We start from the raw sequence: 26,189 nt of genomic DNA on the forward strand, positions 1-26,189 counted from the left end.
CGTCAGAGCACTGGGAGAGGAGGAGGATAATAACAGTACAGTGTGTGGGGTAGTGCAGTAGATGAAGATAATGCGGGACACCTGACACATTCTCCTGCCCCCTCTGACATGTCCTGGCATCAAGACCAGTGTGTGTGGGTTCAAGATGGCGAGAGTACAAAAACTAGCCCAACACACTCCATCCACTAGCTCAAAACAACAAGAGGAAGAGGTTGAAAATCTACACGAACCATTCAACATTCTGTGAGAAATAATTTCTGACCAAAGTCAAACAAGGAAGGACCCACTCGAGAGGAAGAATAAACCAGAAACTGAAAAGTGCAAAATGGTGATGTGTTTATCTGGATGGAAAAATGGTCCAGCTGAATGTGGCAGCAATTACTCTGCTACTGATCACCACAAAGGCACAGCCACAGATAAAGTTGCCCCTGTCAGGACAAGTCAATGACTTTTGCTGCTGCCACTGGTTCTGACATAGAAACATACATAGGAAATGGAAGGAGGAGGAGGCCATTCGGCCCTTTGGCCCTACGAGCCCTTCATGATGATCATGGCTGATCAACGAGTTTCCATATCCCTTGATACCTTTATCCCCAAGAGCTATATAATTCTATGAGGGGTAATAGATATAGGACAGAGGTCAGAGGTAGGTTCTTTACGCAAAGAGTAGTGAGGCCGTGGAACGCCCTACCTGCTACAGTAGTGAACTCGCCAACATTGAGGGCATTTAAAAGTTTATTGGATAAACATATGGATGATAATGGCATAGTGTAGGTTAGATGGCTTTTGTTTCGGTGCAACATCGTGGGCCGAAGGGCCTGTACTGCGCTGTATCATTCTATGTTCTATGTTCTATAATTCTTTCTTGAAATTACACCTGTCATGACTTAGACCAGGCCTTTGAGATTGGCCAGTTGGAATCCGAGTTCCCTGATTAGTGGGCCAATCAGGGAACCTTTTCTTTGTATATACCAGGGAGTGTCAAATCCTCTGCACTCCCAGTCTAGACAGCGAGCTGAGTGCACTCCCGGTGTAGACAGCAAGCTGAGTGCACTCCCAGTCGAGACAGCGAGCTGAGTGCACTCCCGGTGTAGGCAGCAAGCTGAGTGCACTCCCAGTCGAGACAGCGAGCTGAGTGCACTCCCGGTGTAGACAGCGAGCTGAGTGCACTCCCAGTCTAGACAGCGAGCTGAGTGCACTCCCGGTGTAGACAGCGAGCTGAATGCACTCCCGGTGTAGACAGCGAGCTGAGTGCACTCCCGGTGTAGACAGCAAGCTGAGTGCACTCCCAGTCGAGACAGCGAGCTGAGTGCACTCCCGGTGTAGACAGCGAGCTGAGTGCACTCCCAGTCTAGACAGCGAGCTGAGTGCACTCCCGGTGTAGACAGCAAGCTGAGTGCACTCCCAGTCGAGACAGCGAGCTGAGTGCACTCCCGGTCTAGACAGCGAGCTGAGTGCACTCCCGGTGTAGACAGCAAGCTGAGTGCACTCCCAGTCGAGACAGCGAGCTGAGTGCACTCCCGGTGTAGACAGCGAGCTGAGTGCACTCCCGGTGTAGACAGCGAGCTGAGTGCACTCCCAGTGTAGACAGCGAGCTGAATGCACTCCCGGTGTAGACAGTGAGCTGAGTGCACTCCCGGTGTAGACAGCCAGCTGAGTGCACTCCCGGTGTAGACAGCGAGCTGAGTGCACTCCCGGTGTAGACAGCGAGCTGGGTGCACTCCCGGTGTAGACAGCGAGCTGAATGCACTCTCAGTGTAGACAGCGAGCTGAATGCACTCCTGGTGTAGACAGTGAGCTGAGTGCACTCCCGGTGTAGACAGCGAGCTGAATGCACTCCCGGTGTAGACAGTGAGCTGAGTGCACTCCTGGTGTAGACAGCCAGCTGAATGCACTCCCAGTGTAGACAGCGAGCTGAATGCACTCCCGGTGTAGACAGCAAGCTGAGTGCCATCCCAGTGTAAACAGCCAACTCCACACAGACAGTAACCCAAGCCGGGAATCAAACCCGGTTCCCTCAGCTGTCAAGCATCAGTGCTAACCACTGTGCTACAATGCCGCCCTCGCCAACTGTGCACTTACTTTCAGCGACTGATGCACAAGGACACCAAGGTCTTGCTGAGTATCCACCTCTCTCTCAATTTACACTCATTAAATAATAATCTGCCTTCCTATTTTTGCGATCGAAACGGATAACCTCACATTTATCCACATTATACTGCATGTACCCACTCCCTCAGCTGTCCAAATCCCACTGAAGCTTCTCTGCATCCTCCTCACAGCTCACCCTCCCACCCAGCTTTGTATCATCTGCAAATTTGGAAATACTACATTTATTTCCCTCGTGCAATTCATTAATATATAATGTGAACAGTTGGATCCCAGCACAGACCCCTGCGGTACCCCACTAGTCACTGCCTTCCAATCGGAAAAAGACCTATATATCCCAAGTTTTTGCTTCCTGTCTGCTAACCAGCTTTCTATCCATCTCAAGACACTACCCGCAATCCCATGCACTTTAACTTTACAAAGTAATCTGCTATGCGAGACCTGGTCGAAACCTGATCAGCTCTACTTGTTGCATCTTCAAAGAATTCTAGGGCAGAATGGCGGTACAGTGGTTAGCACAATTTCTTCACAGCTCCAGGGTCCCAGGTTCGATTCCCGGCTTGGGTCACCGTCTTTGCGGAGTCTGCACTTTCTCCTCATGTCCGGGTGCTCCGGTTTCCTCCCTCAATCCAAAGATGTGCAGGTTAGGTGGATTGGCCATGATAAATTACACTGGGGTACAGTACTGGTGGGGACGGGTCTGTCACTGTATAACACTGGGGTACAGTACTGGTGGAGACGGATTTGTCACTGTATAACACTGGGATACAGTACTGGTGGGGACGGGTCTGTCACTGTATAACACTGGGGTACAGTACTGGTGGGGATGGGTCTGTCTCTGTATAACACTGGGGTACAGTACTGGTGGAGACGGGTCTGTCACTATAACACTGGGGTACAGTACTGGTGGGGACGGGTCTGTCACTGTATAACACTGGGATACAGTACTGGGGGGGACGGGTCTGTCACTGTATAACACTGGGGTACAGTACTGGTGGGGACAGGTCTGTCACTGTATAACACTGGGATACAGTACTGGTGGGGACGGGTCTGTCACTGTATAACACTGGGGTACAGTACTGGTGGGAACGGGTCTATCACTGTATAACACTGGGGTACAGTACTGGTGGGGATGGGTCTGTCACTGTATAACACTGGGGTACAGTACTGGTGGGGATGGGTCTGTCACTATAACACTGGGGTACAGTACTGGTGGGGACAGGTCTGTCACTGTATAACACTGGGATACAGTACTGGGGGGGACGGGTCTGTCACTGTATAACACTGGGATACAGTACTGGTGGGGACGGGTCTGTCACTGTATAACACTGGGGTACAGTACTGGTGGGAACGGGTCTATCACTGTATAACACTGGGGTACAGTACTGGTGTGGATGGGTCTGTCACTGTATAACACTGTGGTACAGGACTGGTGAGGATGGGTCTGTCACTGTTTCACACTGGGGTACAGTACTGGTGGGGCCGGGCCTGTCACTGTATAACACTGGGGTACAATACTGGTGGGAACGGGTCTGTCACTGTATAACACTGGGGTACAATACTGGTGGGGACGGGTCTGTCACTGTATAACACTGGGGTACAGTACTGGTGGAGACGGGTCTGTCACTGTATAACACTGGGTTTCAGTACTGGTGGGAACGGGTCTGTCACTGTATAACACTGGGGTACAGTACTGGTGGGGATGGGTCTGTCACTGTAACACTGGGGTACAGTACTGGTGAGGACGGGTCTGTCACTGTTTCACACTGGGGTACAGTACTGGTGGAGACGGGTCTGTCACTGTATAACACTGTGCTACAGTACTGGTGAGGATGGGTCTGTCACTGTTTCACACTGGGGTACAGTACTGGTGGAGACGGGTCTGTCACCGTATAACACTGTGCTACAGTACTGGTGAGGATGGGTCTGTCACTGTTTCACACTGGGGTACAGTACTGGTGGGGCCGGGCCTGTCACTATAACACTGGGGTACAATACTGGTGGGAACGGGTCTGTCACTGTATAACACTGGGGTACAATACTGGTGGGAACGGGTCTGTCACTGTATAACACTGGGGTACAATACTGGTGGGGACGGGTCTGTCACTGTATAACACTGGGGTACAGTACTGGTGGAGACGGGTCTGTCACTGTATAACACTGGGTTTCAGTACTGGTGGGAACGGGTCTGTCACTGTATAACACTGGGGTACAGTACTGGTGGAGATGGGTCTGTCACTGTAACACTGGGGTACAGTACTGGTGAGGACGGGTCTGTCACTGTTTCACACTGGGGTACAGTACTGGTGGAGACGGGTCTGTCACTGTATAACACTGTGCTACAGTACTGGTGAGGATGGGTCTGTCACTGTTTCACAGTGGGGTACAGTACTGGTGGAGACGGGTCTGTCACCGTATAACACTGTGCTACAGTACTGGTGAGGATGGGTCTGTCACTGTTTCACACTGGGGTACAGTACTGGTGGGGCCGGGCCTGTCACTATAACACTGGGGTACAATACTGGTGGGAACGGGTCTGTCACTGTATAACACTGGGTTTCAGTCCTTGTGGGAACATGTTTTATTATAAGCTTACAGTACCAATGTGTAGAACAAACAATGGCGGGTGCGGCATGTTGGCACAGTGGTTAACACTGTTTCCTCTCAGCACCAGGGAACGGGTTTGATTACAGCCTTCAGTGACAGTCTGTGTGGGGTTTGCACATTCTCCCCGTGTCTGTGTGGGTTTCCTCGATGTGCTCCGGAAGTGCAGGTTAGGTGGATTGGTCATGCTAAATTGTCCCTTAGTGTTGTTTTTGAAAACTCACCACTATTCTTAGAATTCCCCCGATACCAAAAAGGGGCGACATTCTAAATGGTGATCAGGGATTCTCACTCCCCGACTCCGATGCAAGCTTCAGTGGGTGCTATTCAAGTCAAACTATATTTTCAAGTTATCCCCCGGTATAACCCATACCTTCACAGAAGATTTCATCTACTTACCACTTAGTAGCATCGATCCTGGGTCCCGCATTGCTAAGTAAGTAAAGTAGACTAATAACCACTGTTTCAGGTTAAAACTTTTAAGTTATTTTATTATTATATATATTTTTTTCTCTTTTTAAAAGCTTTACAGAAAAGTAAAAAAATCTTGCTTCTGGATCCTTCTGGTTGGTTGAAGGGACCTTCAGGCCCAACTTGACAATCAATCTTCTTTTTAAAATCTGGTCTTCTTTAGATGTATTCGCTGATGAGCTCAGTTGCTGTGTCCTATCTTTCCCATGTACAGAGCTGTGAGAGTTATCTCTGAGCTGAATCTGGCTACTCTTTAAATTCTAGTCTTCCTTAGATGTATTAGCTATTTTAGCTCAGCTGCTTTGCCCTTTCTCTTTCCCATGACCGAGCTGACTGTAATCTGTCTCTGCTTCACCCCTCTCTCTGAGTTCTGATTGTCGTTCTGGTCTCTCGGTTTATATTCTCTTTCTAACAATTAAGTTTTTATGACGTTATTGTAAAGTAACTCTTATTTTCTTCGATTGTAAAAAGCCTCTTTGATCTAAACCTTCTAATCCAACTAAGTATGCATTTTGACATGAGTTCATCTCATAGATCTGATTACATTGTTTCCTTTGTGATGTTCAAAATGCTTTGACTTCAATAGAGGTGTTACTTTTAATTCCTGTCATTTCAATAGTTTTATTTTCCAATTGTGTCCTCAGCTCAATTTTGACTTTGATTTTGGCTTTGAATTATGTTTCTCGTAGACTGAGAGCCTCCAGTTTTCTTTAATTTACCTGGTATTAGCAACTTTTCACACCTAGAATTATCACAAAATTCAACTGAACCTCATCCATTCTTTTCCAGATCCTTACTAAGTTAGTTACTTTCACTGAAGGTGTGAGCCATTGTTTTTGGCTTCATTCAAAATCCTGTTTGTCTTGTTTGCTGAGCCTGCTTGACCAAGGCTATCTGCATTTTACAATCCTTCCCTGGCAGCTGCTGTTAACCCTTTGTGGGATCTTTCCCTGTATCCTCTCATGTTTCTCTCAGACCAGATATTGCCTGACTTCCATGTTTCAAATGACACATCTTTCCATATTTCCAATAACAGTGTCCAAAGATGTGTAGTTTAGGTGGGATTCTGGATAGGACAGGGGGGTGGGTTTAAGTAGGGTGTTCGGTGCAGATTCGAATGGCCTCCTGCACTGTAGGGATTCCATGATGGACAACATAAGAACATAAGAACTAGGAGCAGGAGTGGGCCATCTGGCCCCTCGAGCCTGCTCCGCCATTCAACGAGATCATGGCTGATCTTTTGTGGACTCAGCTCCACTTTCCGGCCCGAACATCATCACTCTTAATCCCTTTATTCTTCAAAAAAGTATCTAACTTTATCTTGAAAACATTTAATGAAGGAGCCTCAACTGCTTCACTGGGCAAGGAATTCCATAGATTTACAACCCTTTGGGTGAAGAAGTTCCTCCTAAACTCAGTCCTAAATCTACTTCCCCTTATTTTAAGGCATTGTCCCCTAGTTCTGCTTTCCCCGACCAGTGGAAACAACCTCCCTGCATCTATCCTATCTATTCCCTTCATAGAGATGTATTCTCTCTCGGCAACTGCAAGAAGCTGTTCAGAAAGTATGTGTGTGCCTGTGTCACTGCAATTGCTCTTCATGCTTTCACTCAGATAAGTGTATGTACTCAGCAGTAATCACACAGCAAGGAACATGCAGTAACAAGTATATTTCTAGCCAAGCCCCTCAGGTGAACCACAGGCTCCAATGAGTCAGTTTGTACTGAAGGAAGTGAGGGAGCAGGGATTTCCAGCTCTCAACACACTGACGGTGTCGCGTTGACATCTTTCAGACTGAAGCACAGTGGTGTGATAGATAATGTGTTTAAAGTGGACTGACGATCTGGGAAAAGACCTTTCACCCACTGGAAACTCATGCTGTAGATTACTCGGCCCTCCTGCCCTGTGTAGTTTAACCCACAGAGCCCAGGAAAGTGACCGTCACTCACCATTTCCCACTCGCTGATTTATTTCCCATTCACTGATTTATCCTGATTGTCCTTTAAATCCCTGACGTTTGGAAAGGGCTGGTCTTAGCACTGTTGCCTTATTGGTGGAGAACTCCCACATCTGAACATCAATATCTGGTGCTCTGTCAAGAAAAATGAGCAATGCTTTCTACTGAAGAACCTAGGATTGAGCAGTAATTTCTCTACTTTCTCATGGGGATGGTGATTAAGTTAAATGGACAGTGGAGCGTAGCCTCAGTCCTGTGTTTTTCTGGACTTTGAACAAACAAAGTTTAACTTGGTATTTCGTCATTCAGAGTTACTTCTGGAGGGGTTTGACCTGATAAATTTGCACTGCTCTGGTATGCTGCCGATGAACTTAATATTAGATCTCAAAAAGAAAGCTGTGGCTACTCAATCAGCAAACGCTGCAAGCACTCAGGTCAGTTTGTAACTGGAGGCAACTGGATAAAAGGTCAGCAGTAAAATGTTCACACGTCTGCCCTCTCTAGAGGCACTGAGCAACTTGAGAAAGTTTGATTCTTCTTCCCACAATCCTGTTTCAAATTAAATCTTCTGCTTCCTTGAAACTGTATTTTTGCGTAAGTTTCCATAGAATCCCGACAGTGCAGAAGGAGGCCATTCGGTCCGTCGAGTCTGCAACAGTTCTCTGAAAGATCTCTACCTAGGCCCTTTCCCCAGCCCTATCCCTGTAAGCTTCTGCATTGATCATGGCCATACCACCTAACCCACACATCTTTGGACCCTAAGGGACAATTTATCATGTCCAGTCCACCTAACCTGCACACCTTTGGACTGTGGGAGGAAACCTGAGCACCCAGAGGAAACCCACGCAGCCACGGGGAGAACGTACAAACTCCACACAGACAGTGACCCAAGGCTGGAATTGAACCTGGGGGGCTGGTGCTGTGAGGCAGCCGTGCTAACCACTGGGGATGTGTTCTTGGGATTAACAAAACCACATTTAGGAACAACATAGGTGTACTCCATTCAGTCCCCTGAGACTGTTCCACTATGAAATGTCTTAACTCCATCTACCTGCGTTGATCGGTAACCTTTAATACTCTTCCCCTACAAAATCTATTGATCTTAGCTTTGAAATTTCCACTTGACCTCCAGCCTCCACAGCTTTTTGGGGGAAATGCTTGTGTGAGGAAAATGTGCCCTGACACAGTCTCCTGAGCAGCAGCTGTGATGTTATTGCCAGCTCTTTGCCCTGAGAAGGAGGCGGTGATTCTGCCTGAACTACCGCAGTCTCGGCAGGATCTTATTCGCAAATGTTGTCGGCAGGCGCTGTGCGCAATATCAGCTTCAATTAAGATTGAGGTCAACATTAAGAGTGCAGTGGAGGCCAGAACGTGAAACAATTTTGAGGAGATAGATTGGTTTTAACTAGCGGGGTGAAGGGTTATGGGGAGTGGGCAGGGGGGTGGGGTTGAGACCGAGATGAGATGAGCCATGATCGTATTGAATGACGGAGCGGGCTGGAGGGGCTGAATTGCCCACTCCTGCTCCTGGTTCTCTGCTCTGATTAAGTGCCACAATATCTGTGGTTTTGGAATGAGTTAAACACTGGGAAATGAGGCTGGGCAGCATCATGTCTCTGAGATGTTTTGATGTATTTGAATTCCAATCCAGATTTGATTCATCTTTGCTTCTCTACCTGTCCCCCGGGATAATCTCCAGACTGAATAAAGTGGGTGCAGAGGGGGATCATTGTTCCAGTTGAATTATTTGGGGGTAATTTAGCATAAGCCCTGTGTACCTCTCAAAGCAGCTTGTGAATTAATCATCACAGCACACAATCCACCAGGCCTGTCTCCACTCCACGTTTTGCTGAGGGCACAGTCACTGCTAGAGACCAGAGCAAACTAGTCCAGGAACACCTGAATCAAGCCACACCCATTGTATAGTTAACACTTCACATTGGCATTCCTGCAGACAGCAGCTCACTCCTTACCGGAACAGGGCCCATCCTGATCCATAGACGTATGAATGGAAGGGGTTTACTGTGTGTGTACATTGCAGAATCTACAGGCCCCTGGAGGTTTCCAGCTCCAATCTCTGTAGATCGATTGTCTATCATTAGTTGTGGGATCTCACTCTGATGGCACCAGCCACTGGGCTGGGTGATAGCAGTGCTTGAACTGAAAGATCACTAGTATGTACGGTAACACAAGGCTGGAACTAGAAGCGTACATGGACACTGTTGTATGGGAGATTTATGGAGCAATTGTACTTTAAAATGAAGCATTTTTTGGCCGATATAGGTTCTACAGTTTGCCACATTTGGCTTAAACACGATTTTGACACTTTTGAGGTTTCTGAATAACAGCGGAATGCCATGACTTCATCCCATGTTGCAATATATGTTGTTCACATTATTCTCATCTCCTCTTGCTGGTTTGTGCCTGTGAATGAAGTGTGGTTGGTGAGAACAGTGAATCTGCGATTGGGAGCTCCTGTTTGTATAACCTAGCATTTCAGTTCAAAGCTACTTTCAAAACATATGACTGGAGAGACAACACTAGTTGAACTCTGTCGATACCAGTGTGCCGGAGAGCACTAACCCCCTAACCAGACTCCTAAATGACCCCGGCCAGGGCAGCACGGTAACACAGTGCTTCACAGCTCCAGGGTCCCAGGTTCGATTCCCGGCTTGGGTCGCTGTCTGTGCAGAGTCTGCACGTTCTCCCCGTGTCTGCGTGGGTTTCCTCCGGGTTTTCCGGTTTCCTCCCACAAGTCCCGAAACACATGCTATTAGGTAATTTGGACATTCTGAATTCTCCCTCAGTTTACCTGAACAGGCGCCGGAATGTGGCGGCTAGGGGCTTTTCACAGTAACTTCATTGCAATGTTAATGTAAGCCTACTTGTGACAATAAAGATTATTATTATTATAAACTGAGCTGATTAATACTACACCCTGTATGCTTCACCCGATGCCGGTGTATATGTATTTACATTGTGTACCTTGTGTTGCCCTATTATGTATTTTCTTTTTTTATATATACTTTCTTTTAATGTACTAAATGATTGGTTTGATCTGCTCGCAGAAAAATACTTTTCCCTGTACCTCGGTTCACGTGACAACATCAAATCAAATTCAATCCAACCCAATCCTGTCACCGATCTTATGGCGCACTTTTAAAAACCCGTGCCTATCTCGCCCGATGTTTGGTCTCTGAACGGTCAAGACGTATTCGCACTTTCCAAAAAATGTTGCCGAGAAATGTTTGAGAGAGAGGCTGGGTGCGAGATTTAGTGGGATATCGAAATGGAATTGGAGAGCAGAGACGTGCACATGAAAATGAAAATCGCTTATTGTCACAAGTAGGCTTCAAATTAAGTTACTGTGAAAAGCCCCTAGTCGCCACATTCCAGCGCCTGTTCGGAGAGGCTGGTACGGGAATTGAACCGTGCTGCTGGCTGCCTTGGTCTGCTTTCAAAGCCAGCGATTTAGCCCTGTGCTAAACAGCCATAGGCACACCGGGGTCACCAGGTGCCTCACTGCTGGCACCCAGTCAGTGAACAGCGATTACTGACACTGACTATCCCCGACCCCCGAGCGACTGAGTGAGAGAGGGAAGGCGGTGAGTGAGTGTCAGGAGAGTGACTGATTGTTAATGATGGCCAAGCGAGCTCGGAGTGAAGATGATGATGACAAACATCTGGTGACTATGACAATAGAAAAGTGCAAAGAAGTTCAGGAACAAAGTTAAATGGATACCTGATGAGGATGAGAAGTTAAACAAGTTGGTAGGAAAGGACTATATTTTACAGTTACAACTGACAGACTGGTGAAGTACTTGTTTTGTGTTTGACTAATTGTCATTTTGGTCCGTCAAAACGTCTTTTGTGGTGTATTGTAAATTATTTGTGCACTGGGATGTGGATTATAAATAAACACCTTTGAATGAAGGTGTCATTGCTGCTTTACTGTCAATATATATATATAGAATTTTTAACCTAACATTGGACCTACGTTTTCCTCGCCCAAGCCTGGGCTGTGACAGCCAGGGAAGGTTCTGGAGAGATGCTGATGGTTGAAGAGAGGTTTTGTTGCGATGCTGTCAGTTTGGGGAGAGAGGAAAGATTAGGGTTGATTAGAGAAAGGAAATTCCACACTGTGAGGCTGAAATAACTGAAATAACGGAGTGAGATTCCACAAGTGACTGGGTTCATCTGAGTCTGCCGGATATTACAAACAGCAATTATAAATAAATGAATCGTCAAACTGTTCAGGTGGTGTTGAGTGAGGGATTAATATCGGCTCAGACATTTGGAGAGCTCCTCTGCTGTTCTTTGACTCACGGTGTGGGATATTTTACATCCAGCTGGGAGGGCAGGCAGGGCATTGTTTAATGTCCCATACAAGGCAGGAAGGGGCATGAGGTCCTGCAGCAGGAGTTCAGGGAGCTAGGCAGAAAGTTAAAAGACAGGACCTCGAGGGTTGTAATCTCGGGATTACTCCCTGTGCCACGTGCCAGTGAGGCTAGAAATAGGAAGATAGAGCAGACAAACACGTGGCTAAACAGCTGGTGTAGGAGGGAGGGTTTCCGTTTTCTGGACCACTGGGAGCTCTTCCGGGGCAGGTGTGACCTGTATAAGATGGACGGGTTGCATCTAAACCGGAGAGGCATAAATATCCTGGCCGCGAGGTTTGCTAGTGTCACACGGGAGGGTTTAAACTAGTATGGCAGGGGGGTGGGCACGGGAGCAATAGGTCAGAAGGTGAGAGCATTGAGGGAGAACTAGGGAAAAGGGACAGTGTGGCTCTGAGGCAGAGCAGACGGGGAAAAGTTGCTGAACACAGCGGGTCTGGTGGCCTGAAGTGCATATGTTTTAATGCAAGGAGCATTACGGGTAAGGCAGATGAACTTAGAGCTTGGATTACTACTTGGAACTATGATGTTGTTGCCATTACAGAGACCTGGTTGAGGGAAGGGCAGGATTGGCAGCTAAACGTTCCAGGATTTAGATGTTTCAGGCGGGATAGAGGGGGATGTAAAAGGGGAGGCGGAGTTGCGCTACTTGTTCGGGAGAATATCACAGCTATACTGCGAGAGGACACCTCAGAGGGCAGTGAGGCTATATGGGTAGAGATCAGGAATAAGAAGGGTGCAGTCACAATGTTGGGGGTATACTACAGGCCTCCCAACAGCCAGCGGGAGATAGAGGAGCAGATAGGTAGACAGATTTTGGAAAAGAGTAAAAACAACAGGGTTGTGGTGATGGGAGACTTCAACTTCCCCAATATTGACTGGGACTCACTTAGTGCCAGGGGCTTAGACGGGGCGGAGTTTGTAAGGAGCATCCAGGAGGGCTTCTTAAAACAATATGTAAACAGTCCAACTAGGGAAGGGGCAGTACTGGACCTGGTATTGGGGAATGAGCCCGGCCAGGTGGTAGATGTTTCAGTAGGGGAGCATTTCGGTAACAGTGACCACAATTCAGTAAGTTTTAAAGTACTGGTGGACAAGGATAAGAGTGGTCCGAGGATGAATGTGCTAAATTGGGGGAAGGCTAATTATAACAATATTAGGCGGGAACTGAAGAACATAGATTGGGGGCGGATGTTTGAGGGCAAATCAACATCTGACATGTGGGAGGCTTTCAAGTGTCAGTTGAAAGGAATACAGGACAGGCATGTTCCTGTGAGGAAGAAAGATAAATACGGCAATTTTCGGGAACCTTGGATGACGAGTGATATTGTAGGCCTCGTCAAAAAGAAAAAGGAGGCATTTGTCAGGGCTAAAAGTCTGGGAACAGACGAAGCCTGTGTGGCATATAAGGAAAGTAGGAAGGAACTTAAGCAAGGAGTCAGGAGGGCTAGAAGGGGTCATGAAAAGTCATTGGCAAATAGGGTTAAGGAAAACCCCAAGGCTTTTTACACGTACATAAAAAGCAAGAGGGTAGCCAGGGAAAGGGTTGGCCCACTGAAGGATAGGCAAGGGAATCTATGTGTGGAGCCAGAGGAAATGGGCGAGGTACTAAATGAATACTTTGCATCAGTATTCACCAAAGAGAAGGAATTGGTAGATGTTGAGTCTGGAGAAGGGGGTGTAGATAGCCTGGGTCACATTGTGATCCAAAAAGACGAGGTGTTGGGTGTCTTAAAAAATATTAAGGTAGATAAGTCCCCAGGGCCTGATGGGATCTACCCCAGAATACTGAAGGAGGCTGGAGAGGAAATTGCTGAGGCCTTGACAGAAATCTTTGGATCCTCGCTGTCTTCAGGGGATGTCCCGGAGGACTGGAGAATAGCCAATGTTGTTCCTCTGTTTAAGAAGGGTAGCAAGGATAATCCCGGGAACTACAGGCCGAGGATAATCCCGGGAACTACAGGCCGGTGAGCCTTACTTCAGTGGTAGGGAAATTACTGGAGAGAATTCTTCGAGACAGGATCTACTCCCATTTGGAAGCAAATGGACGTATTAGTGAGAGGCAGCACGGTTTTGTGAAGGGGAGGTCGTGTCTCACTAACTTGATAGAGTTTTTCGAGGAGGTCACTAAGATGATTGATGCAGGTAGGGCAGTAGATGTTGTCTATATGGACTTCAGTAAGGCCTTTGACAAGGTCCCTCATGGTAGACTAGTACAAAAGGTGAAGTCACACGGGATCAGGGGTGAACTGGCAAGGTGGATACAGAACTGGCTAGGCCATAGAAGGCAGAGGGTAGCAATGGAGGGATGCTTTTCTAATTGGAGGGCTGTGACCAGTAGTGTTCCACAGGGATCAGTGCTGGGACCTTTGCTCTTTGTAGTATATATAAATGATTTGGAGGAAAATGTAACTGGTCTGATTAGTAAGTTTGCAGACGACACAAAGGTTGGTGGAATTGCGGATAGCGATGAGGACTGTCTGAGGATATAGCAGGATTTAGATTGTCTGGAGACTTGGGCGGAGAGATGGCAGATGGAGTTTAATCCGGACAAATGTGAGGTAATGCATTTTGGAAGGGCTAATGCAGGTAGGGAATATACAGTGAATGGTAGAACCCTCAAGAGTATTGAAAGTCAAAGAGATCTAGGAGTACAGGTCCACAGGTCATTGAAAGGGGCAACACAGGTGGAGAAGGTAGTCAAGAAGGCATACGGCATGCTTGCCTTCATTGGCCGGGGCATTGAGTATAAGAATTGGCAAGTCATGTTGCAGCTGTATAGAACCTTAGTTAGGCCACACTTGGAGTATAGTGTTCAATTCTGGTCGCCACACTACCAGAAGGATGTGGAGGCTTTAGAGAGGGTGCAGAAGAGATTTACCAGAATGTTGCCTGGTATGGAGGGCATAAGCTATGAGGAGCGATTGAATAAACTCGGTTTGTTCTCACTGGAACGAAGGAGGTTGAGGGGCGACCTGATAGAGGTATACAAAATTATGAGGGGCATAGACAGAGTGGATAGTCAGAGGCTTTTCCCCAGGGTAGAGGGGTCAATTACTAGGGGGCATAGGTTTAAGGTGAGAGGGGCAAGGTTTAGAGTAGATGTACGAGGCAAGTTTTTTACGCAGAGGGTAGTGGGTGCCTGGAACTCACTACCGGAGGAGGTAGTGGAAGCAGGGACGATAGGGACATTTAAGGGGCATCTTGACAAATATATGAATAGGATGGGAATAGAAGGATACGGACCCAGGAAGTGTAGAAGATTGTAGTTTCGTCGGGCAGTATGGTCGGCACAGGCTTGGAGGGCCGAAGGGCCTGTTCCTGTGCTGTACATTTCTTTGTTTGTTGTTCTTTGTTCAAAAGACAGCACACATTGACCCTTCACAGTGCTAGCACAGACACTAAAGGCCAAATGGCCTCTTTTTGTGCTGTGAACATAGGAACAGGAATATGCCATTCAGCCCGTCGCGTCTGCTCCGCCATTCGATTCCATCTTGGCAGATTGTTTGCCTCAGTGCTGCTTTCCCACAATATCTCCATATCCCCGATGTCATCATTATCCAGAAATCTATCGATTTCTGTCCAAAGATTCACCACCCTCTGAATGGAGAAATTCCTCTTCATCTCAGTCTTCAATGGCCTGTCCCTTATTCTGATACTGTGTCCCCTAGTGCTGGACCAGTCAGGGGAAACATCCTGTCCACACCTTGCCAACCCCTCTGCCCACCCCTGCGCCAACCCCTCTGCCCATCCCCACGCCAACCCCTCTGCCCACCCCTGCGCCAACCCCTCTGCCCATCCCCACGCCAACACCTCTGCCCACCCCGGCGCCAAGCCCTCTGCCCATCCCCACGCCAACACCTCTGCCCACCCCGCCAACCCCTCTGCCCACCCCTGCGCCACCCCTCTGCCCATCCCCACGCCAACACCTCTGCCCACCCCGCCAACCCCTCTGCCCACCCCGGCGCCAAGCCCTCTGCCCATCCCCACGCCAACCCCTCTGCCCACCCTCGCGCCAACCCCTCTGCCCACCCTCGCGCCAACCCCTCTGCCCACCCTCGCGCCAACCCCTCTGCCCACCCTGGCACCAATCCCTCTGCCCACCCCTGCACCAACCTCTCTGCCCACCCTCATGCCAACCCCTCTGCCCACCCTCGTGCCAACCCCTCAGCCCACCCCTGCACCAACCCCTCTGCCCACCTCCATGCCAGCCCCCGCGCCAACCCCTCTGCCCACCCCCACACAGTCTTTTCCAGCCTCAGGAATTCCGGCAGGTCGCTCATTCACACCCCCACTTTCGGCAGCTCTGAGTCCTGCCAACCCAGCAAAATCCACCTTTAGGCTACCAGGGAGGCAAAGGCCTCTCTCCCCCACTGACTCCCCGGTCTTCCGACACCCCAAATATCGCCACCTCCGGACTCGTGGCCACCTTCACCCCCAGCACCTCGGCATCCTGTCTGAGAACCCTTGCCACAACCCCTTCCGCCTTGGACACGCCCAGAACATGTGGACGCGATTTCCCCCCCCCCCCCCCACTCCGCGCACCCCCCACGCCTACCCTCCACGTCTGCAAAAACTTACTCATCCTTATTAAGTAATGGGTGAAGAGACATTCCAATTAGTTGTCTCATTTATGTTAAGTATCCAATAATTGACACTGATATGTAAAGGGGCTTCAGGTGGCCTTTGTGTAGGTGATGTGATGTTAGAGTTTTGTGCAGAGTCTGTTGAAGTAAATTAAAGGTGTTTGTGGAAAAGGAGCAGAACCTTTGACTCTTTACACAACAGCAGCTAAACGTCTAACAATCCTTGCCACCGCCTTGTTAGCCCTGTGCACCACTTTAAACTGGGTGAGGCTTAACCTCACTCACGACGAGGACGTGTTCACCCTCTGCAATGCCTCCGCCCATTCCCCGCCCCACCTCCCCTCCCAGCTTCTTCCATTTCTGCTTCACATCCTCCAAACTGGCACCCTCCCTCTCCATCAATTCCATATAAATATCCCCGCCCCTTCCCTGCCAGTATTTCATCCTCCGACGAGTTTGTCATGCGACGCCAAGGTCTCCACAATCCCCCCCAATGCTGCCCAACGTGTCTGAAAAATATAATAACGAGCCATCCACAAACAGCAAAACTCTATGTTCGCGCCCCCCCCCACTCCCTCTCCAGTCCTTTGATGCCCTAAAGGCCATCGCCAACGGCTCTATCACCGCTGAAAAGCAACGCACACTTGCCACTGGCGCCTTATACAGCAGCTGGAGCCAATCCACACATGCCTGCCCAAATCCGAACCTCCACAGCACCTCAAACAGATACACCCACTCCACCTGGTCAAAAGCCTTCTCCACGTCCATCATCACCACCAGCTCAACCTCCTGGGCATCATAATCACATTATGTAACCTCCGCACATTCGCCGACAGCTGCATTCTGTTAACTAAACCTGGCTGATCCTCCCCAATCCCCTTGGCATAAAGTCAGGGTAGTTGTTATGGGGGACTTTAACTTTCCAAATATTGACTGGAAACGCTATAGTTCGAGTACTTTAGATGGGTCAGTTTTTGTCCAATGTGTGCAGGAGGGTTTCCTGACACAGTATGTAGATAGGCCAACAAGAGGCGAGGCCATATTGGATTTGGTACTGGGTAATGAACCAGGACAGGTGTTAGATTTGGAGGTAGGTGAGCACTTTGGTGATAGTGACCACAATTCAGTTACGTTTACTTTAGTGATGGAAAGGGATAGGTATATACCACAGGGCAAGAGTTATATCTGGGGGAAAGGCAATTATGATGCGATGAGGCAAGACTTAGGATGCATCGGATGGAGAGGAAAACTGCAGGGGATGGGCACAATTGAAATGTGGAGCTTGTTCAAGGAACAGCTACTGCGTGGCCTTGATAAGTATGTACCTGTCAGGCAAGGAGGAAGTGGTCGAGCGAGGGAACTGTGGTTTACTAAAGTAGTTGAATCACTTGTCAAGAGGAAGAAGGAGGCTTATGTAAAGATGAGATGTGAAGGTTCAGTTAGGGCGCTCGAGAGTTACAAGTTAGCTAGGAAGGACCTAAAGAGAGAGCTAAGAAGAGCCAGGAGGGGACATGAGAATCTTTGGCAGGTAGGATCAAGGATAACCCTCAAGCTTTCTATAGATATGTCAGGAATAAACAAATGACTAGGGTAAGAGTAGGACCAGTCAAGGACAGTAGTGGGAAGTTGTGTGTGGAGTCCGAGGAGATAGGAGAGGTGCTAAATGAATATTTTTCGTCAGTATTCACACAGGAAAAAGACAATGTTGTCGAGGAGAATACTGAGATTCAGGCTACTAAACTAGAAGGGCTTGAGGTTCATAAGGAGGAGGTGTTAGCAATTCTGGAAAGTGTGAAAATAGATGTACCCTGGACCGGATGGGATTTATCCTAGCATTCTCTGGGAAGCTAGGGAGGAGAATGCTGAGCTTTTGGCTTTGATCTTTATGTCGTCATTTTCTACAGGAATACATACATACATACAAGTGCCAGAAGACTGGAGGATAGCAAATGTTGTCCCCTTGTTCAAGAAGGGGAGGAGAGACAACCCCGGTAACTTTAGACCAGTGAGCCTTACTTCTGTTGTGGGCAAAGTCTTAGAAAGGTTTATATGAGATAGGATTTATAATCATCTAGAAAGGAATAATTTGATTAGGTACAGTCAACACGGTTTTATGAAGGGTAGGTCGTGCCTCACAAACCTTATTGAGTTCTTTGCGAAGGTGAGCAAACAGGTGGACGAGGGTAAAGCAGTTGATGTGGTGTATATGGATTTCAGTAAAGCGTTTGATGAGGTTCCCCACGGTAGGCTATTGCAGAAAATACGGAGGCATGGGATTCAGGGTGAATTAGCGGTTTGGATCAGAAACTGGCTAGCTGTAAGAAGACAGAGGGTGGTGGTTGATGGGAAATGTTCAGACTGGAGTCCAGTTACTAGTGGTGTACCACAAGGATCTGTTTTGGGGCCACTGCTGTTTGTCATTTTTATAAATGACCTGGAGGAGGGCGTAGAAGGATGGGTGAGTAAATTTGCAGATGACACTAAAGTCGGTGGAGTTGTGGACAGTGCGGAAGGATGTTGCAGGTTACAGAGGGACATAGATAAGCTGCAGAGCTGGGTTGAGAGGTGGCAAATGGAGTTTAATGCAGAAAAGTGTGAGGTGATACATTTTGGAAGGAATAACAGGAAGACAGAGTACTGGGCTAATGGTATGATTCTTGGTAGTGTGGATGAGCAGAGAGATCTCGGTGTCCATGTACATAGATCCCTGAAGGTTGCCACCCAGGTTGAGAGGGTTATTAAGAAGACGTACGGTGTGTTAGCTTTTATTGGTAGAGGGATTGAGTTTCGGAGCCATGAGGTCATGTTGCAGCTGTACAAAACTCTGGTGCGGCCGCATTTGGAGTATTGCGTACAGTTCTGGTCACCGCATTATTGGAAGGATGTGGAAGTATTGGAAATGGTGCAGAGGAGATTTACCAGGATGTTGCCTGGTATGGAGGGAAGATCTTATGAGGAAAGGCTGAGGGACTTGAGGCTGTTTTCGTTAGAGAGAAGAAGGTTAATTGGTGACTTAATTGAGGCATACAAGATGATCAGAGGATTAGGTAGGGTGGACAGTGAAAGCCTTTTTCCTCGGATGGTGATGGCTAGCACGAGGGGACATAGCTTTAAATTGAGGGGAGATAGATATAAGACAGATGTCAGAGGTAGGTTCTTTACGCAGAGAGTAGTGAGGGCGTGGAATTCCCCGCCTTCAAGATTAGTGGAATCGCCAACATTAAGGGTATTCAAATGGTCATTGGATAAACATATGGATAAGGGAATAGTGTAGATGGGCTTTAGAGTGGTTTCACAGGTCGGCGCAACATCGAGGGCCGAAGGGCCTGTACTGCGCTGTAATGTTCTATGTTCTATGTTCTTCAATCCGCGATCAAGCACTTTCGGCAATAGTTTGGTATCGCCATTCAATAACAATATCGGGCGGTACAGCCCACACTGCTCCGGGTCCTTATCTTTTGTTAAAATCAGGGAGAGGGAAGCCTGCGACAGTGTAGGGGGAGTCCCCCCCCCCCTCTCCCTCGCCTCATTGTACTCAATTCCAGCAGTGGCCCCAGCTCCCCCCCAAACCTTCTATAAAACTCTCCTGGGAACCTATCCGGGTACAAAACCTCAAACTTCACCCCCTTGAAGGGGGCAGCCTTTACCCGGTTGGACCCGACTCTCCTCTTCGTCAACTCTGCACCCAGGTCCTGGTAGACCCATTGCTTGTTCCCTTCCCAGGTGCCCCTCTTGGACTGCCTCGCCCATTTCAAACTCTTTTCCTTATCCAAGAAACAATGCAACTATACCACCATCTCCCTCGGCGGCTCCCCTGCCTGTAACCTCCTCTCCAGCGCCCCATGCGCCAGATCCATCTGGAGGGGCCAGTCAAAGGCCCCCTGCCCCATTAACATCTCCAGCATCCTGGCCACATACTTGGCGGCCTCTGCACTCTCGATGGCCTCAGGCACCTCGACGATCCTCAAGTCCTGTCTCCTGGGGCGATTCTCCAGGTCCTCCAATTTCTCTCTCAGCCTCTTCTGGCTGTCCGAGACCATCCCCAACCCCGTCTCCAATGAGGCCATCCGCTCCTCGTGCTCCCCCTCCGCCTCCTCCGCCGTCGGAATCACCAGGCCCTGAGCCTCCAATCATTGCCCCACTCCCGTAATAGCCTCCCCGAACAGGTGCCGGAATGTGGCGACTAGGGGCTTTTCACTGTAACTTCATTTGAAGCCTACTTGTGACAATAAGCGATTTTCATTCATTTCACTGTCTCAATTGCTGCTCTGAGCGGCTCCATCATCTTAGCCAGATCCTCCGAGGCCTCCTTCCTCTGCTGCTGCAGTTTTCCATTTGAACCTCCACCAGTTGCTCTGCAACCACTGGGCAGGCAGCACTGTCCCCTTGTCGTCCGCCATCTTAACCTCTGGTGCATCACGAAAACTGCTCTTCTCCAGCTGATCGCTCTTTCTCGTGGCACTTCCCGTCCTCTGATCCATGCACCAGAGTCACATTACCTTCCCTGGGCACTCACACACCTTTTGCACTCAAAAATTTAAAAAACCCATACGGGAAGGGAAGGACCAACAAAATCTACCTCGAGCGGGAGCCACTAAATGTGCGACCGCCGACTCCATGGCCGCCACCTGAATTCGTCTTCTGACCCCCTTAAGGCAAACTTAGGGTGGGATTTTCTGGCCGGGTTCGCCTGGCAACCTGAGAAATCCGCCAGAGGCCAGTGGATTTTTCCATTGTCGGTGTCTCGCCCGTGGCGTTCTTGCGGCCCGCGGGGCGTAGGAATCCAGCCCTTAGTCTTTTCCAACTGGAGGAACTCGTACAGGTCTCCCAGCCAGGCCTCAACCTGCGGCGGCGTATTCTGGCCTCCAATTCAAAAGGATCCGTCACCGGCAATCAGAGAGGCCAAGACTCCGACATCCCAAAGATCGCCACCATGGGGGCCAGCTTCACCTCGACCCCCTTCCCCTCCAGCTCCAGCACCCCCGAAACCCCAAAGATCGCCACCATGGGGGCCGGCTTCATCTGGGCCCCCACTATCCTCGATATGGTCCCAACTACAACAATCAAACCCACGCCACAAATTGAGGTCCAAACCCAAGCCTCCCCAGAACTTCAAACAGGTACCTGCACTCTACCTGTGGACCCGGTCCACCTCTGGGGCCTTGTCTAACACCTCCTCCTCCACCAACCTGGCCAACATCCTTGCGATGTAGTTCATGGTGCTCGTTCTCTCCACTCCCTTCGACGGACCCGCAATCCGCAGGTTCTGTCACCTGGACCTATTCTCCTGGTTGGATTGGATTGGATTGGATTTGTTTATTTGTTTTACAGTGAAAAGTATTTTTCTGCGAGCAGCTCAACAGATCATTAAGTACATGGGAAAAAAAGGGAAGAAAGGAAAATACATAATAGGGCAACACAAGGTACACAATGTAACTACATAAGCACCGGCATTGGGTGAAGCATACAGGGGTGTAGTGTTAATGAGGTCAGTCCATAAGAGGGTCATTTAGGAGTCTGGTAACAGTGGGGAAGAAGCTGTTTTTGAGTCTGTTAGTGCGTGTTCTCAGACTTCTGTATCTCCTGCCCGATGGAAGAATTTGGAAGAATGAGTAAGCCGGTCCTCCACCTTCAACCGCAGCGACTTGCACAGATCCCCCAGGATAGCACCCCTGCCTACAAAGACACAATACGGTCAGTCCAGTCGGACCACCTTCTCCACCTCCTGGATCATCGGCCACTGTGTTTTGAGGCACTTTTCCACCCGTTCCAATGCCAATGCCCCTCAATCGCCTTCAACCAGTCGCTCTGCATCTCCTTCCTCTGCTGTCAAAACTCCTATTTAATGAAGCCCATCAATTGCTCCATCTGCAGCTTTCCCGCTACCGCCGTCCCTTGCCCCTCCGCCATCTTCCTAATTGGTGCTGCACCATGAGTCTCCTCCAACTCTCTCGCCAAATCCTTCACTGTCTTCAGCCAGGTCTGAGAGCCTGTGGACATGCCCGTCCAGGGGAGAACCTCTTCCCCAACACCCTCCACTCCATTTTCCAGCCGAATCTACCCAAAGCACGAGTGAAAAGGGCCAAAACCAACACCTTCAAGCAGGAGCCGCCCTGTGTGTGACCTCTCACCCTCTGGCCTCCACCCCAGTCATCCTAACCTTGAAAACAAAAATTCTGTTATTGGGGATTTGTTAAGGAAAGGTCATAATTGGTTAATTTGCTTGAATTCTTTGTGTAAGTAACAAGCAAGGTTAATGAGAGGAGTGTGTATAATATTTTTATTACTCTTTCATGGATGTAAATGTCCTGGCTAGGTCAGCATGTATTACCTATCCCTCATTGCCCTTGACAATGTGGTGCTGAGCTGCTGCCTTCCTTCCTGAACCACTGCCATCCATGTGGTGTAGGTACATCAACAGTGCTGTGAGGGAATTTTAACCCAGCGACAGTGAAGGAACAGTAATATATTTCCAAACCAGGATGGTGTGCGGCTCGGAAAGGAACATGTGGTGATGTTCCCAGGCATCTGTTGCCCTTGTCCCTCTAGAAGAGATCCTGGGTTTGGAAGGTACTGTGTAAGGAGCTTTGGTGAGTTCCTGCTGTGCATCTTGTAGATGGTACCCACTCTGTGCTGGTGGCAGATGGAGTGTATTTAGTGTGTATCGGTTTTAACAAGACTTTCGGCAAGGTACTATATGGCAGAATGATCAGTAAATTAAAGGTTCATGTGATCCAAGGGAAAGAAACTACTTTTATTCAAAATTGGCTCAGTGTCAGGAAGAGTTAACCCGTAATCCCACCTAGCCATTTGGACACTAAGGGCAATTAATCATGGCCAATCCACCTAACCTGCACAGCTTTGGACTGTGGGAGGAAACCGGAGCACCCGGAGGAAACCCACGCAGACACGGGGAGAACGTGCAGACTCCGCACAGACAATGACCTAGCGGGGAATCGAACCCGGATCCCTGGAGCTGTGAGGCAGCAGTGCAGTTCAGAACCTGGAAAACCTAAATTGGGCTGTGCACTACAGTGAGTTGTATTATTTTAGAAGAGTTGTTACTACATTTGCAGCAAGGTAGGATTTCTCCTCAAGATCCTATTTTCTCTTTCCCAACTTCCTAAGTTCCTTTGCATATTTGCTCCCTCCCGAAAGCATTGATCAATGTTAAAGATACTGTCCTGTCACAGGAACCCTGTTATCTCACCCAAACAACCTTTTCTTATGTGCAAGACACACATAAATTCGATGGAGCTGAGCCTGGTCCTACTTGTCGTGTTGGGTGCTCTGCTACACAGACGAACCAACACGGTTGCGGATGGTACAACTCAGTTTTATTACTAACAATAACAACATCTGTAAACTGGTTACTGTGGTTCGTTCATTACCCTCTGTAGCGCACAAAAACTCCGAGAGATGAATAGAGTGAAGTCGATGAGGCTTTATTAAGCGTGACTGTTCCCCCGCAGTTCAGTAGTAGACTGCCTGCGGGGGAGGACTCCTGGTTCTTATACTCCGTCTTCAGGGCGGAGCTAGAGGTCAACAGCCAACCAGGACCCGGGATCTGTCAGCCAATGACATCACGGCTTCACAGTCCCACATGACCCCTAATGCATACTACCACATTCACCCCTTGTTAAAAATGAACCCGGCGGGGTGATGCTTCGCATGGTGGTAAGGGTTTACAAGGCTGGTCCTGGGAGGAAAACATTCGCATGTTATTACAGTATGTACAAGGTTTTTTTTTGTTTCGAACTATTTACAGTAATCGTCAGGAGAAAAAGACAAAATGTTCTCGTTAAAAGTCCACATATTGTAGTGTTAGATCGACGCCACGAGTCGGTCGGGCGGTCTGGTCGTCCGTGTCGATCGCCTTGGCCCCGGTGGTGGTGGTGGTGCTTGTTCCGGTGTTGTCGTCTCCGGGAGCCTTACGGTTTCAGCTTGGGCTTCACTCCTGGTCGGGCCTGGGAGGAGGACCGATCCTCCTGGGAAGGGAGCGGTCGCGGGGTGCGGCGGTGGCAGGAAGAGGGTGATTGGTGTCGGGGGGGTGTGTGTGTTGCCGGCGGGCGCCAGATCTCGCAGGGAGACCATGTCCTGTCGGCCGTCGGGGTACTCCACGTAAGCGTACTGCGGGTTCGCGTGAAGGAGGTGAACCCTTTCGACCAACGGGTCCGACTTGTGCGCCCGCACATGTTTTCGGAGCAAGATGGGTCCTGGGGCCGCCAGCCAGGTCGGCAGCGACGTTCCAGAGGAGGACTTCCTGGGGAAGACAAGGAGGCGCTCATGAGGCGTTTGGTTAGTGCTAGTACACAGGAGTGACCGGATGGAGTGGAGGGCGTCCGGGAGAACCTCCTGCCACCGTGAAACTGGGAGGTCCCTGGACCGTAGGGCCAGTAGGACGGTCTTCCAGACCGTGCCGTTCTCCCTCTCTACTTGCCCGTCCCCCTGGGGGTTGTAGCTGGTCGTCCTGCTCGAGGCTATACCGTTGCTGAGCAGGAACTGGCGCAGCTTGTCACTCATGAAGGAGGACCCCCTGTCGCTGTGGACGTATGCGGGGCAACCGAACAGTGTGAATATGGTGTTCAGGGCTTTAATGACTGTGGCCGCGGTCATGTCAAGGCAGGGGATGGCGAATGGGAAGCGGGAGTACACGTCCACCACATTAAGGAAGTATGTGTTGCGGTCGGTGGAGGGGAGGGGTCCTTTGAAATCCAGACTAAGGCATTCAAAGGGGCGGGAAGCCTTAATCAGGTGCGCACCATCCGGCCAGAAAAAATGCGGTTTGCACTCTGCGCAGATGTGGCAGTTCCTTGTGACTGTACGGACCTCCTCCAAAGAGTATGGGAGGTTGCGGGACTTAATAAAGTGGTAGAACCGAGTGACCCCCGGGTGGCAGAGGTCCTCGTGGAGGGTTTGGAGGCGGTTAATTTGTGCGTTGGCACATGTGCCGCGGGATAGGGCATCGGACGGCTCGTTCAGCTTTCCGGGACGATACAAGATCTCGTAGTTGAAGGTGGAGAGCTCGATCCTCCACCTTAAGATCTTGTCGTTTTTGATTTTGCCCCGCTGTGCATTATCGAACATGAAGGCTACCGACCGTTGGTCCGTGAGGAGAGTGAATCTCCTGCCGGCCAGGTAATGCCTCCAATGTCGCACCGCTTCCACTATGGCTTGGGCTTCCTTTTCCACTGAGGAGTGGCGGATTTCTGAAGCGTGGAGGGTTCGGGAGAAAAAGGCCACGGGTCTGCCCGCTTGATTAAGGGTGGCCGCTAGAGCTACGTCGGAGGCGTCGCTCTCGACCTGGAAGGGGAGGGACTCGTCGATGGCGCGCATCGTGGCCTTTGCGATATCCGCTTTGATGCGGCTGAAGGCCTGGCAAGCCTCTGTCGACAGCGGGAAGGTCGTGGTCTGTATTAGGGGGTGGGCCTTGTCTGCATACTGGGGGACCCACTGGGCGTAGTATGAAAAGAACCCCAGGCAGCGTTTTAGGGCTTTTGAGCAGTGCGGGAGGGGAAATTCCATGAGGGCGCGCATACGTTCGGGGTCGGGGCCTATTATCCCATTGCGCACTACGTAGCCCAGGATGGCTAGCCGGTTTGTGCTAAAAACGCACTTGTCCTCGTTGTACGTGAGGTTCAAGGCTTTAGCGGTCTGGAGGAATTTTTGGAGGTTGGCGTCGTGGTCCTGCTGATCGTGGCCACAGATGGTTACATTGTCGAGATACGGGAACGTGGCCCGTAACCCGTGTTGATCAACCATTCGGTCCATCTCTCGTTGGAAGACCGAGACCCCGTTTGTGACCCCAAATGGGACCCTTAGGAAATGGTATAATCGCCCGTCTGCCTCGAAGGCTGTGTACTTGCGGTCACTTGGGCGGATGGGGAGCTGATGGTAGGCGGACTTGAGGTCCACGGTGGAGAAGACCTTATATTGGGCAATCCGATTGACCATGTCGGATATGCGGGGGAGAGGGTACGCGTCTAGTTGTGTGTACCTGTTGATGGTCTGGCTATAGTCTATGACCATCCTTTGCTTCTCCCCTGTCTTTACTACTACCACCTG

General features: G+C 49.5%; 1 protein-coding gene across 2 annotated transcripts in view; it reads left to right on the forward strand.

The window, feature by feature from the left end:
• agap3 (ArfGAP with GTPase domain, ankyrin repeat and PH domain 3) overlaps nt 1-26,189 on the forward strand; it is a 1,400,505-nt gene that overhangs the window by 445,946 nt on the left and 928,370 nt on the right. The gene's annotated exons all lie outside the window — the stretch shown is intronic.

This window comes from Scyliorhinus torazame, chromosome 11, assembly GCF_047496885.1.
Source record: "Scyliorhinus torazame isolate Kashiwa2021f chromosome 11, sScyTor2.1, whole genome shotgun sequence".
NCBI classification, from domain to species: Eukaryota; Metazoa; Chordata; class Chondrichthyes; order Carcharhiniformes; family Scyliorhinidae; genus Scyliorhinus; species Scyliorhinus torazame.